Source organism: Amyelois transitella, chromosome 20 (genome assembly GCF_032362555.1).
Source record: "Amyelois transitella isolate CPQ chromosome 20, ilAmyTran1.1, whole genome shotgun sequence".
Classification (NCBI taxonomy): domain Eukaryota; kingdom Metazoa; phylum Arthropoda; class Insecta; order Lepidoptera; family Pyralidae; genus Amyelois; species Amyelois transitella.
Window position 1 is genome coordinate 3,351,231 of NC_083523.1, and position 13,133 is coordinate 3,364,363.

Genomic DNA, 13,133 nt, shown 5'->3' on the forward strand with positions numbered 1-13,133 from the left:
CCAGCGACCAGCCTTGGGTTTGTACGAGTAGCATTTATACATATTACCTTCTTCAGAAGTCCCGGTTCCAAACAATTGAAACAGAAACAAAATCCGTCCACAACTTTCCGAGCTTAACGCGTACATACAGACAGAGTAAACAGTTTATAAAATCTAGTTATTAATAATTGCCTTTATAGACTCACGTTTATTGGTAGGCAGAACTTCTTTTTCCGGAGAGGAGCCCGGGTTGACCTTGACCATGGATCCTGGATTGGGTGAGTCAGGTTTTTACACGAAGCGACTCCCGTCTGACCTTACCTGTATTGGATCATATGGTTACACATTCAGTTGCCTGACTGTGCAGGCTTCCTCACGATGTTTTCTCTTACCAAAAGCATGATGAGAAACGAACTTTCTCTGATCTTGGATGTTTATTTTATTTTATATATTTGGATGACCAACAGCAAGTTTTACAATCATTAGATTTTCAATTATACATTTAAGAGCCAATTACAGGTCTTCACTAATAAAAACAGTTTAAAAAATAAGATTTTCGAGAACGCCAATTTAACACACACTAGTTAATTATAACATTGAAGCAGATGCTTAAGTGCATACATACTGTTTATCTATATAAGTAAGTATTATAAAATATCGTTGAGTTAGTAGTTGAGAGGTTAAATCAATCTGTGTATTTATATATATTATACTATACAGAATAAAATAAGTACAAAAAAAATAGCGATACCATTCCACTTTCTCGCGATACATATGCGCAAGTATAAATTACAAGTCGGCGTGCGCGCATCTGCTTTCAGTTTTTCACACAAACCGTAAATGTTCCGTGTCCGACGATATTCTGACTCATGGACAATGGAATGTATCCAGATGGGTGGGCAATTGGGCAGCTCATCGACAGCTGCTTACCCACTATGAAGTATTCGACCAATAGGCCATGTGGGTTGAACGTGAGGTTAGACTAAGGAAAGTGTTAACAGAATAAAAAAATACAAAGTTACTGTTAAACACTGGACTATTTTTTTATAAGAATACAACTACTTACTGAATTTCCAATTAAAGAAAACATATTCATCTATCCATCCGTATAATCACGTCTACATCCCTTGCGGAATAGACAGAGCCAGCAGTCTTGAAAGACTGACAGGCCACGTTCATCTGTTAGGCTTAGTGATAGAATTGAGATTCAAATAGTGACAGGTTACTAGCCCATCGCCTACAAGAAGAATCTCAAGATTATAAGCCCCCTTCCCTTCCCCCAACCCTTAGTCGCCTTTTACGACATCTATGGGAAAAAGATGGACTGGTCCTATTCTTTTTATATTGGTGCCGGGAACCACACGGCAATTATTTGAAACTAGTGTGATGTATGCTGTGCAGTTTGTTATCGCTTCTTCTGCACTGACTCCTTGGAAGCGGCAGTAAACTTAGTTTTAAGTAATTTATTTGACGTCAAACAATGTTGTGAAACCAAAAGATTCGACAATTATTAAGCGATATGATAGTATCCTGTAATAATGAATAAAAATTTTGAATTTTTGAATTTTGTATCGTTTTCTTGCAACAGTTGCAGCTCACGCAATTTGTAAAGCTGTCATCTACTACGCTTAAACTCAAACTAAGTGATTCCCATCAGTTGCTACAACACATTTATCAGTAAGTATTTACCACTTAATACTCAAGTCACTTATTGTAACACATCTTCTATTATCTTTATTTCATCTTATTTCTTATTATTCCAACTTCAAAAGTACAAACTATGATAACAACATAACCCTTCCACTTCGTAATAGGTTAAACAGTACACGTCCACTTCAAGCTGTTAAGTTGTTTTCACAATACAAAGATATCTCGGGCACCGGCGACGCGGCCGGTCGGTTTGACCAAGCGCTTACGTAGAATAAATATTTTTAAGATAGAGAGTATCCGTTAGCATCCGTGACCTCAAATGAATTATATTTACTTACTACAATTTTTTATAACCAAATTACTTGCGCTTACTTTTATTACTCCAAAATTAAATAGGTCAAGTGGGTACCTATACCTAGTAAGTACTTCATACACGAAAAATAAATTAACTAAATAACATACTTACATAAAATACATACACAAACACGTCTTTATCCATTATGAGGTAGACACAGTAAACAATTTTTAAAAAACTGAATAGTCACGTTTAACGATAAGGCTTGATTATGAATATGAGATTCTAATTGTGACAGATTGGTAGTCTATAACCTAAAAAAAGAAACCCGAGTAATAAAACCAAATAAAAATCGGGAAAATAATGAAAATCCCAAACGGGCAATGTTATAAATCATATACTTTAGCTTATTATTAGACTTTAGCTCTCATTGCTTTTCTTCCATACAAGAAAAGTACCTAATAAAATAATCAGCGAATTGGCCATAACCATAACGATACGGCACACACGTATTTATTAAAGGAATTTACACCAAATTCTTCTTTATTGCCTTTTTCCCCTTATAATCGACGTCAAATGTTTGCACCATCTTGAAATACATATTCTATGGTTTGCAGTGTCCTTTCGCCTTTTCTCTCCTCTCAAAAGAAATGTGTGCATGGTCGAGACATACACGATATGGGAGCGAAACTAACACAAGAAACATTGAAATATAAGTTGTATTGCCCAGTCGAAAAGATCCAGTTTCTAAACTCAGTTAGCAGTAAAGACCTTTCGGTTACTCGCTCCTTTCAACCGCTTTTCGTCACCAGTAACCAAGTTAACTCCGTGGGGGATGCACGTTTGATCTTCGTCGTGAATGTTATCAAAAACCATTAAATAGTTAATTGTTAAACCGTTTATTCAAGTATCAAGTGTTTCGGATCCAAACAATTTGTGTAATCTCAACAGCGGTGCGTTGTTAAATAGTGAAACTTAAAACTTTGTAAGGATTCGGTGTTTAATGTAAGTTTATTGATTTTTATCCTGTAATTTTAAGCAGTAGTTCTAAATTCATTGATTAATTATATCCTGTTTGGTCTGTAACGTATTTTAATTGGTGGTTTTTAATTTCTTGACACAGCTCGTTGGCAATTCCGTTACTTATGTGTGTGTTCTTTTGAACTTGTTTGACTGCTTCATCTGCTATTTCTCTACACGTTATATGAAGAAGAGCATTTCTATTTTCTATACATTATGCATTAGTATCTTCTTCGATATGACACGATAAGAATTCTACTGCTTCTGATATATTTGCATCAATACTTTTATGAAGTAACAGATTATCTCTAAAAAAATCTTCAATGATAACAACAAATTCTTCAACTTAAAAAGTAAACTGGAACGCATTCTCTAACATGTGTCGTTAAAGCCGAACGGCTGAGAACGTTGCTGATTATTTTTAAGTTAACTTATATACCACGGTATTGATAATTTTTGCTTTAATATTTACACGAGACTGCAAATTTCAACTTTTATTTAATGAGTAAATGTAAGTAATGTATGTAAGTTATGTATGTAGGTATATATATCCTAAGTCATGGACACACTTGCGGTTACAATTTATGATATCAATCCCTTGATTCATTTACCGTTTGATGTTGCATTTGAAATGTAATACTTATCTATGTAGAGTCACTGCAGTATTATTCTCTGCTTGAAACAAGGAAACAGTCGACAATTATTCATTCTGCCGACAATAACTTAAAACATCTTACCGTTATTATTTAAAGTATATATAAAATGCAGAAAATATTATAAAAAAGTAACAACAAGGCATATCTTGTTGTCTTTACCTTTGCTTAAAGTCATAAAGTTGTTATTTAATTTGTAAAAGGAGACTAAGCATGATGGTAATTAAAGAAATCGAATCTTATAACATATTATAAACTGGTGAAGCAGAAGTATGGTATAAGTTGATACAGCAGTGATTCATACGTTTTGAAGTACTGAGTGAACTCGAAAAGACTGAAAGACCACATTCACCTTTATGGCTTAATGATGATATTGAGATTCAAATAGAGACAAGTAATAAAATAATGCAAAGAATAATGTATTCATTTCTCTAGTCCCTGCTTTCAGGCGTCATAGCGATAATTTTAATTATAACAATAGTGTTGTTATAACTGAAACGATTACAACATAACATTGCTTCAATGACGCACTTTAGAAGCGGACGATTACCGTCTTTATTTTTTGGGATCATCCGTTTTCCGTCTGGTCATGGAACGAATATTAATGCTACAACAGTAACTGAATTCATTTACATAAGCCTGGCCCAGAAATCTCTGCCTGCAATGTTTCTTAAGTTTAAGTTCTTTGTTTAAGGAAAGCTATACTCGTATTCCAAATCTTGGATAACAAATTATTTCACAGCATTTTTCATACAAACAGTTGGCCGAACGATTAAAAGGGACCACATAATTTATAAATTTACTTACAAAAAAACAGCTGGTGATGATATCATGAGAACAAACATAAATAACCTACATAATATAACTCCTCTTTATTCAGTTCAATTTCTTAGAATTACATAGGATACATTTAATTACGCTTTTAAACTTTACGGGGTAGGCAGAGCCAACAGCCTTGAAGATACTAAAAGGCCACTTTGATCTTTATGGGCGTAATGATAGAATTGAGATACAAATAATAATAATAGATTGCTAACCTATAACATTAAAAAAAGTCATTACAATTAAGGGACAAAAATGAATCGTTATAAACAATCTGATTTACTGATTGAGAAGAGAACTCGTGATTGTAACTGTTGGAGTTCCTTTTTCAGATAAACATGAGCTTGATTGAGATTACACAGATCGGTCAGTTTCCGATAAAATTAGCGCTGGTAACCTTTCGTGTTTACACAACCCCATTCTTCGTCTTGATAAAGTTTAATTTTGTTCAATTTTACTTACTTCTGACAGCAAAAGTGAAAATGTTGGTCATTTTGGAATTTGCCTAACAAAAATTTTGCTGAATTCATCAACAAATAAGTCAATGATTTATTACGAAAACTTTTTATAAAACCAGTTACTATCGTAAACTTTCAGAATTTCAAAACAGCAACAATTGATGGGTAGGCAACGCTCTCAAAATAAATATTATGATTTGGAACGTTGCCAATTTCATTTGCAAAGTTGCTGCATCGGCTCAATATAACACCAAAATACCATCATAAACCTTATTTTCCAACATTTTGGCATTTGCAGATCTATGTTTGAATAATGTCGTTTGCTTATTTTATAGTTGTTATCTCTCTCTCATCATATTTCTAAAAGGTTTTTCGTTCGTAGACTTCAAAAGGAATTTACAAAATTTTCAATGTTTCAGTAAACTTTGAGATTTTTATGGACAAAAATACACTCATCTACTTTTTTTAAAATACTTACTGACCCTTGATTACTAAGTGATTTAATTGTTCTTATTTCATTTTATTTTTTATTAGTTGATCCTTTAGATTTTGATTATCGGCTATATTCAGTTATGAACTAGGAACCAGTCACTATATTTCAATCTTCATTCCATCAATTAGTCATGTCAAACGTACTTTATCCCCAAGTTTTGTTGCCTTTAAATATTTTGTGGGCTCGTTACCTACAACGATGAAGACAAATAAAAATATCAAGTGAAGTTCAAATCCAGCCGAGTAACCGAAGCAACATAACAGAATATTGTAATGGAAAGAATTCGCACTATGTATTCTTCATAGATAAAAAAAGTTACATTGAACTCTGAACAACGGTACCGAGACATAGACAAGACACGAAACTCCCATTGCAAACGGTACAACGCCGAATGTGCTAAGTGAGCAACATAATTTCTTCAATCAACTCATTTGTCAAGTCATCTCACGACTAGACATTCAATAGAATTTTTTCCGGTTACCTAGTTAATTAATCAATATTGAAAATTCGCCTCCAAAAACCTATAAGTAATTACACCAACAAAATGGCGTTCGAACTGCCACGATACGTTCGTCGTTAGAATTGAAGTCCAAGTTACCTCAACATTTATTTTTTAAATCTTTTACTTTGGTTAATTATAGGATACATACATTCAATAATCACGCCTCTATCCCGGAGGTGTAGGCAGAGACTACATCTTTCCACTTGCCACGATCGCTACATAATTTTAATTAAGTTCTTCTTTATTCAAAGTTTTAAACTATTTACAATGCCCAATTTGGATTCTACTGAATACGAATAACATAACACCTGGTTCTCTTTAACACTCCATTGTCAATGGGTTCATTCCATGGTTCACGTCCTTAGCATGGCTCCGTGAAGTATTTGTGTTTCAGTTAGATCCTAATCACATTAAGCTAAACATTGTGTTGGAACTATGCTTCTTTTAACCCCCGAAGAAAAAAGAGGGGGGTTATAAGTTAGATTGGTTAGACTAAGTATTTGGCATTTTTAAAGTTTGGAGCGGTCCCTCAATGCGACGTATTTCTTAGTAAGTAAAATAATTACTTGATTCATACTTAATTTGTTACTTTCATTATTTCTAACTTTTTAAAATTAATTTTACTATATTACTACAAGTAAAGATATAAGAAAACTCAATACTAAAATAAGTAACTACTTAAACTTTTACTAGAAGCAATGGCTTAGCGTCTTCCTCCACACTCATTACTCTTTTCATACATACTGGACAATTACTCTGGTAGATAATGCCAAACGGCAAGAAGTCCGCCTTTTGTATTTTTTTTTTATTTTGTGCAATAAAGTTTTAAATAAATAAATTACTCCTAACATTCCAATTTTTAAAACCTTTGAAATTTGGTCCGTTATTAGTTCGACAATAAATAAACGCGATAGTTGAATATTCTTTGCCTGACATAGTTTATTTACTTGTATGTGAGCAGAGCATGTATTCACGACTGTGTTTTTTTAAGTTTGTTGACCGGCACTTAACTTGGAAATGACTCACTCACGTAGAAATTGTATGACGAGATTACGAAATATAGTGTTGCTGACATTTTCACCTTCGCAACAATGCATTGTCAATGCAATTTGATTTTATTCGACTGTTTCAGTAAATTTCCATAACATCATGACAAAAAATGTGATATTTGTTGTAATTCTATCTTATAAATTATGAAATCAAAATTAAATTATTCATTAAGTATTGATTGTGATCAACATACCTACAACGTATGTAGCAGACATTTAAAGCTCCTATACAAGGGGTAATACTTACTCATAAAGAAAATCAAGTGACATAGACAACAAGAGACATGTTAAATATATCAAAAAAAAAATGTATCCAATGTCACACATTTAACAAAATAACAAACCATGCAACTTAGATTAACAATCTTAGGCGTACAATACTCACTATAACTACACAATAGATTATTATTAAATTACTCGGCGTACAAGATCCAGCAGTTCCCAACAATAGCCGTGTGACGCGCATACGCAAACCATTGTGAGACGAACAAAATTATTCAGATGGAAGTCATTCGCATACCAAACAGAAAAATGGACCATATGTTCAAAGAAATAAAAACTATGACAATGATTAACCACCTTATATAACAAGAGTTCTTCTTACACCCGCTAAAGTCAACAAACGCAGAATATTGTCCACACTTGAACGAGGCTGAGTCATTGAAAGAAGACCAATCTATGAAGACTCATTAAGAGTTCTTGATATTTTTGTCATTATATGTATCACATAAAAACTTATCTTTATTTGGATTATGGAGTAAAAAACGTTTGTATACAAGCACTATTAGCAGTGGCTCTCATAGAGAAAAATTCAAAAGATCTACATGATTCGTATGTCAGAATAGTATGACTCAAAATCGGTGAACGTATAGATCTTGACCCTGACGCTACGCATGTTTTTTCTGATGTTGATTTTTTTACGACTTGAGTATTGTGTATAAGTGTTTCCAATTACATAATCATCTAAACAATAATCCACTTTAATCTGTACAAGACAATCATTCATGTATTTTATAAGCTTCACAATACTATTCGGTGTTTCTTTCTTAATAATTCAAAAGACTAGAGGGTAAACTATACCTTGTGATTATATTAGTACTTAGAAGTTTAGATAATTTAGGTAGTTTACTAAAGGCACCGACTAAAAAGCATTATTTCACTCAAAAAACAAGATTATGGTAAAAGTAGTTTTATATCTAACTCCTCTGTTTTTTCTTCATATAAAACGCACGCTGCATGCATATTTGTTGTTGATGAATTATACATCAGGCGATTGCTTTCCATATAACATTTCTAAATCTAGAAAAAGTTTTCAAAATATCGCTGCTATCATCTGCAAAATACAAATAACAATAAACATAATTATGTTTATGATACTACTTTCTAACGACCTCCCCAGATGAGACTTCAAGCAGGAATCATGTAGTGTGGCCCAAATGACATGCACTGTTGGAATGAAAGTGTATGCTTTTCGGACTCCAAAGCCAAGATTTATGTTTGGAAAGCATATTTGCATTATGCAAAGTCACATGCATATTTTTGTTGAAATATTTGCATTAAGTGAGTATATATTTATTTTCTATTTATGTTTTGTAAGTATCCTGTAAACTTTACCTTATCTCTGCGTATACGTAGTACGTAGACCCGAGGTATACCTTCTGTGTTTTTTTCTTCACTTTTCAAATGTTAATCATGTATGTTAAGGAAAATTTAGTTCTAAAACTGAGAAAAAAACTTAATTTATGTAAGTAATACGTAGAAGTGTGTAATACGTACATGTGGTGTAATAACTGTGAGTCATTCGCAAAAAAACAAAACACAATGATTGTAACAGTCATATTAATTATACATTTATGGTCCAGATAACTGTCTCTATTTGAGGCAAACAATTTTGAAATTTTTATACCAGACATATTCATAGGTAGACATTCCGATGGTAAGAAATTCTTAAAAACATTTTAAGAAAAGCAGTCTCTAGTTTAAGAAAAAAATTTAAGATTTAAGAAATAATTTAAGACCAAAATAGTCTACTAAAAAGCATAAGTACGAAATGTTTTGTGAAACTAGAAGATAAGATAGAAAATAGAACATAAACTATATCGCACTCACAATAAAAAGTAGGATAATTTAGCAGAAAGGCAAACAGTGCAATAAATTTACATTAACATGAAGTGTCTAGAACACGCAAAGTGCAAAACATCATCGCTTCCAAGAAACGCTAGACGGTTTCTATTCCGTTTCGAAATAGGTTACAAAAACCACTCTCCATTATCACTATAATAATAACAAATATCTCAGAAGTAAATATTGGAATGGCTTGATAAAACGCGCGTTACGCCACCATCCTGCTCGTGGCGGATGACCCAAATAGCTGGCTAAAGGAATTGGGATGCCTCGCAATTGTTAAGATGTGCTTTCCAGATAGTGTGGTGTAACGCAGTTTGTGACATGAAATGGCAATGATATAACAGATGTTGTTTATGCTTATAACGCGAACTTCTGTTATTTCATGAAATAATTATGTAATGAAGTTGAATTTTCGTAGTTTGCTCTCCATATGGTAGGAACTTCTCAGATTGAGTGGCCCTCGAATTATTTCAATGGCATAGCTTTAAATGACTGTTATCTTCGAAAATATCTAAGTACCATCCATTTCTGCTACTCAATAATGACACCTTCCGTTTCCTTTGTCAAAACAATGATTTGATCTTCAGTCAAAGTGTTCAAAAACTAAATCTTGATTAAAAGTATTTTCAAACTTACAAGATACTCGTACAACCCGGTCATATATGTTTGACGACCTCGGTGGCGCAGCTTGTCTGTGACACTGGAGGTCCCGGGTTCGAATCCCGGCCCGGATAAGAAACGAACTTTCTTTGATTGTCCAAAGTCTTGGATGTTTATCTGCATAAGTATTTATAATAAAATATACGAGTAGTATCGTTGAGTAAGTATACAAGTCGACATAGCAACTATAATTATGGTATTGTTATGTTGGATGTTCACACCAACTTCAATACGCATGGTTAATAAGGAAATGTCAATAACCGCACCACCGTCTAAGGGATCTCAAGTAGGAACCGTAATATTTTATTCTATTCTAATGTAGACATGGAGTGTCGCCGATAACTATTGTGATAGTACTGAGCAAGAATACTTATATGGTAGTGAGTCTAGTACAGAGCCTCAAGATTTATGGATTCACTAATGTGACTTAATATAAAGGAAACGAAAAGGGTATGTGTACATTATTTTTTCTTGAAGGTGAGAAAACGAATATAAAAGTAACTTTCCTTTCGCTATGGTATAGATTCCCAAGCCTATTACAATATTGTGAAACCCGTTAGATTTATCAGAGCTAGCTTATATTATCTTGTTTGAAATATCATAACATTTATCGTTATAACCACTTCGAATCTTTGGCAACTGTAAATGAGGCGCTCTATTATTAACTGTCAAAGTTTCGCAAGCTTCTTAGATGGTACACGGTCCTATTATATGATGTTATCTTTTGTTCACATCCATTAAATTTAACACAATGAATTGAAGACAAAAGCCCTTTACTATTTCAATGTTATGTTAGTTTAGCATAATATGTAGTAAGTATTATACATATGCTAAACTAACATAACATTGAAATTGATAAACGTTTTGGGAAGTGCCTTCGTGTGATCTAGAATCTATAGGGTTCAAATGTCACAGAAGGCATAGTATTTTTTTGTGGTTTCTAGCTTTTGTCGGGGTCCTACCCACTTAAGATTTTAGTTAATTTTTGGATTTGATGACCAAGCACGTGATCTTTATAGATATTGTTGTAAAATATATTTTATGTACAGAATTACGCTTAGGTTCAAATATATGGTCATATATAGAAGAAGTATCAGTTAAAACTTATTCTGAACCATTTACCAATTTTTAAATTGACGTCCGATGTAAATGCAAGTGTGTAGTTTGTTTCACTGCTTCTTTTACACTTCACTTCGAAAGCGGTTGCATCTCGAAATTTAAAAAATGAACGTATTTCTATTTTAATGTGCGAACCCCAAGATCGATTGCCACTAGCGACGACTAATCCAAACGATATCTCATTTCATAACAACTTGACATCTGACAGTATCTGCAATCATAAGATTACCTTATCATTGAAATCCTTCCTACTACTATTATAAAGGCTAAAGTTTGTATGGATGTTTGTTACTCTTTCACGCAAAAACTACTGAACCGATTACCATGAAATTTGGTATGTAGGTAGCTGAAGACCCAGAATAACACATAGGCTACTTTTTATCCCAGAGTTCCCGCGGGATTGATAGGGTTTCCATGCGGACGAAGTCGCGGGCGGCCTCTAGTATCAAGATAAATAGAATACGTATTTCGTCAATAATCGGCTACACTACAGCAACATGTCAAACCATTGTCAAACTTATTCCACTTGACTTGTCAATCGTTCTAATAATGTTGAGATATAGTATTCCCTAAACAGTTTTAAGAAAATTGATTTAACAAGCTTTTATTCTTGTCTTATATTACTTTTAGTGTTCATTCTGTATTGTGGGGTGTACCATATTGCTATAATCCCTCAGAAGTGCAACTGTTACAAGCCCTCAGTTGGTCGGTTGACCATAAATAAACTGCAACAAGCTTTCAATCTCCGGTCAAGAAAAAATTATGTTTTTTCATACAATTGGCAGCGTTAAAATGATTTTGCATTTTATTGTTACCTATAAAATCAAATTTTACATACGTAAACCATAACTAAGGCTAGTGCAATTGATACAATGTTATAACAGTCCTTTCGCGTCGGGCCACAAAAATAGTTCACAGTCAGACTGTGAATCATGCAAGTCTAATATATCAAGAACTCCGATAAAGTTTAATTGTTACAGCTATTTTAGATTCCGCAGGTCTTGTTAATTTGGTCTTTTCGGCTACAGTTTATCGTCTAATTGAATTCATTGTCAAATACAAGGTAGACAACAAAGGACGTAATATTTGATACAATGATATAGTAACAACAGGCTATGATATAATTTTACTTGATAAATAGTTCGAATGTTACAACAAAACAAACAACGATACAGTAGCTTTAGAAAACATTTTGTAGTCCTCGATATTTGGAGAAATTTTGATAATTCTTTATCTCTCTCATCTTTAAGTGCCCCAAGTGTCAACTTTTAGACATTAGTCTCTCTATTAAACCGGACGAGTATCGGTTTTTCTGCGCGCATTCTGTTTATACTAGATTTTTTATGTTCCTAATAAGAGTCTTTCTTAAACATCGTCTTCTGTGTCCAACATTGTTATAGCGATAGATAAGGTATATCCTATATTACCAGAAGCCTTTTTAAGGTTCTTAAATTACAAAGCAAGTGAAAATATAAAATCATATTACGTTGTCTAGCACAGTCGCTCAATAACTGCTACATAACATCAAACAACACTTCCATATTAAACCACTCACTTCCTATTTGGCCTTAATATTCACGTCTAGACGCTAAACCATCAAAATAGTCGGACAAATGAGTCATTACACAAATAACGCAGCCCTGCGAATGCGCATCCTGCATGGGATCTGCGCGGGAGACGGTCGCCATGGCAACGCTCGCTGCTATTTCTGCCCCATGCTTTGATCTCGCATTCTTGGGAAATGTATCCAGGCGCAGTGCAATGTTGAAATAAATATACAATTTGCTGTAATATTGTTAACTTGCCTAATTGTGATCTAGCAAATGTCGTTGCATCCTCACCTCTCTGGACAGGATTTGCCCAGGGTTTGTCTTTGACCTGAGAATCCTGGATTGGGTAAATCAGATTTTAACCAGAAGCAATTTCCGTCTGAGTTTACCGGGGAACCTAACTCATATTGATTGAATCGTGGTAACACGTCGTGAGGAAACCGGCACTAGTTGCCTTAATGTCCAAGATTTCTCACGATGTTTTTCCTGCCCGTAAGAGCATCGGTTAGTAATCAAACTAACATATTTGCATAACTCAGAAAATCATTGATGTATAATCATTGATGTATTAGTGTTGACGGCCTCTGTGGCGCAGCGGTAGTGCGCTTGTCTGTGACACCAGAGGTCCTGGGTTCGAATCCCGGTCAGGGCATGATGAGAAAAGAACTTTTTCTGATTGGCCTGGGTCTTGGATGTTTATCTATATAAGTATTTATTATAAAATACAGTATCGTTGAGTTAGTATCTCGTAACACA

At 33.8% G+C, this 13,133-nt stretch overlaps 1 protein-coding gene across 1 annotated transcript in view; it reads left to right on the forward strand.

Moving 5' to 3' along the window:
• Positions 1-2,730: 2,730 nt before the first annotated feature.
• Positions 2,731-13,133, forward strand: part of LOC106131634 (CDC42 small effector protein homolog) — a 33,499-nt gene continuing 23,096 nt past the window's right edge. The window contains exon 1 of the mRNA XM_013330790.2: positions 2,731-2,929. The gene's annotated coding sequence lies outside the window, so the exon portion shown is untranslated. The remainder of the gene's footprint in view (positions 2,930-13,133) is intronic.